This window comes from Heteronotia binoei, chromosome 9 (assembly GCF_032191835.1).
Source record: "Heteronotia binoei isolate CCM8104 ecotype False Entrance Well chromosome 9, APGP_CSIRO_Hbin_v1, whole genome shotgun sequence".
Taxonomy (NCBI): Eukaryota; Metazoa; Chordata; class Lepidosauria; order Squamata; family Gekkonidae; genus Heteronotia; species Heteronotia binoei.
This window is the reverse complement of record NC_083231.1, coordinates 112583402-112585743: the sequence shown is the minus strand read 5'-3', so window position 1 is coordinate 112585743 and position 2342 is coordinate 112583402. Positions and strand designations below refer to the sequence as shown.

The 2342-nt window shown below is 47.8% G+C and overlaps 1 non-coding gene across 1 annotated transcript; it reads left to right on the top strand.

Moving 5' to 3' along the window:
- The first annotated feature begins 487 nt into the window (after positions 1-487).
- Positions 488-560, top strand: TRNAN-GUU (transfer RNA asparagine (anticodon GUU)). The gene has a single exon. It is a non-coding gene; the product is annotated as a tRNA-Asn (tRNA).
- The last annotated feature ends 1782 nt before the right edge of the window (positions 561-2342 follow it).

Genomic DNA, 2342 nt, shown 5'->3' with positions numbered 1-2342 from the left:
AAGGCACCAGGTTGATGAAGCCAGACAGAGAGACGATGGAGGAGGAGGAGGGTCAGGATGCTATGTGAGACAGGATGCTGAACTAGGGGAGGGACGGTGGCTCAGTGGTAGAGCATCTGCTTGGTAAGCAGAAGGTCCCAGGTTCAGTCCCCGGCATCTCCAACTAAAAAGGGTCCAGGCAAATAAGCATGAAAAACCTCAGCATGAGACCTTGGAGGGCCAAGGGATGGTGGCTCAGTGGTAGAGCATCTGCTTGGTAAGCAGAAGGTCCCAGGTTCAATCCCCGGCATCTCCAACTAAAAAGGGTCCAGGCAAATAAGCATGAAAAACCTCAGCTTGAGACCTTGGAGAGCCAAGGGACGGTGGCTCAGTGGTAGAGCATCTGCTTGGTAAGCAGAAGGTCCCAGGTTCAATCCCCGGCATCTCCAGCTAAAAAGGGTCCAGGCAAGTCAGCATGAAATACTCAGCTTGAGACCTTGGAGAGCCAAGGGATGGTGGCTCAGTGGTAGAGCATCTGCTTGTTAAGCAGAAGGTCCCAGGTTCAATCCCCAGCATCTCCAACTAAAAAGGGTCCAGGCAAGTGGCATGAAAAACCTCAGCTTGAGACCCTGAAGAGTCAAGGGATGGTGGCTCAGTGGTAGAGCATCTGCTTGGTAAGCAAAAGGTCCCAGGTTCAATCCCCGGCATCTCCAACTAAAAAGGGTCCAGGCAAATAGGCATGAAAAACCTCAGCTTGAGACCCTGTAGAGCCGCTGCCAGTCTGAGTAGACAATACTGACTTTGATAGACCCAGGGTCTGATTCAGTAGAAGGCAGCTTCATCTGTTCATATGTTCAACTAGATGGACTATTGGTCTGATCCAGCATGGCTCCTCTGATGGTCTTATAAGGGCCGGGCTCTGGTTAATGCCAAATGAGCCACCTAAATGGTGGAATAGCCAGTAGATGACTGTGTGACAACCACAGTTGGCACACAGGAACCTATGGAAAGAGACAGCCATTCCAATATGTGTGGGGGCAGAGAAGAATTGAAGAACTGCAGATTTATACCCCACCCTTCTCTCTGAATCAGAGTCTCAGAGCAGCTCACAATCTCCTATATCTTCTCCCCCCACAACAGACACCCTGTGAGGTGGGCGGGGCTGAGAGGGCTCTCACAGCAGCTGCCCTTTCAAGGACAACCTCTGCCAGAGCTCTGGCTGACCCAAGGCCATGCCAGCAGGTGCAAGTGGAGTGGGGAATCAAACCCGGTTCTCCCAGATAAGAGTCCGCATACTTAACCACTACACCAAACTGGCTCTCACCAAACGGGCTGCCAATCCCTAGATGAGAAACTAGAGAGAACCTTGTTCAAAAGAGATGTAAAACCTCTCAAAAAGTCTTTGACTAACAATAAACTACAAACACTTACAAAAGCTCATTGCCAAGATACATTTACTTTAAGGCTGAGTAATAAAGTTATAAATGCATTTAAAGAATAAACCCATTTTTACATGCTCACAATTTACGAAAATACATTGAACTCATTACAAATCATACAAAAACCAGAGTCACTTAAAGAGTCCACCCGAAAGGGCTGCTATAGTGTAGATGTGTTGACACACAGACCTCTCCGCGGAGAAACAACGTTATTGCTGGACTCTCAAAACAACAACGTTGCAGGGTAGTGAAGACTCGAGGGCGAAAAAGAAGTAAATTTGATAACACGTTTCCCAGGTAGAATTTACATGTTTCGATATCAACTTCCTCTGATCAAAATACTTCAATAATCTGGAACCAATGCTCAAAAAGAAGATACATGCAGTTAGTCAATTACTCCAAAGAGGCATTAGTGGTTTGAGAACCTTCTCTTTTGAACGCAGTGCTCTCTAGTTTCTCAGCTATACTGTGTTTGCCCCGTTTGGTTTACAAATCCCCAGGTGGGGGCAGGGGAACCCCCGGTTTGGAGGCCCTCCCTCCGCTTTAGGGGCATCAGAAAGTGGGGAGGGGGAGGGAAATGTCTGCTGGGCACTCCATTATTCCCTACGCAGACCGATTCCCATAGGATATAATGGAAAATTGATCTGTGGTATCTGGGGCTCTGGGGGGGCTGTTTTTGGAGGTAGATGCACCAAATTTTCAGCATAGTATCTGGTGCATATCCTTAAAAAAAATGCCAAGTTTGAAAAAGATTGGACCAAGGGGTCCAATTCTATGAGCCCTAAAAGAAGATGCCCCTATCCTTCATTATTCCAAAGAGAGAGAAGGCATTTAAAAAGTGTGCAGTCCCTTTAAATGTGATGGCCGGAACTCCCTTAGGAGTTCAACTGTGCTTGTCACACCCTTGCTCCTGGCTCCGCCCCC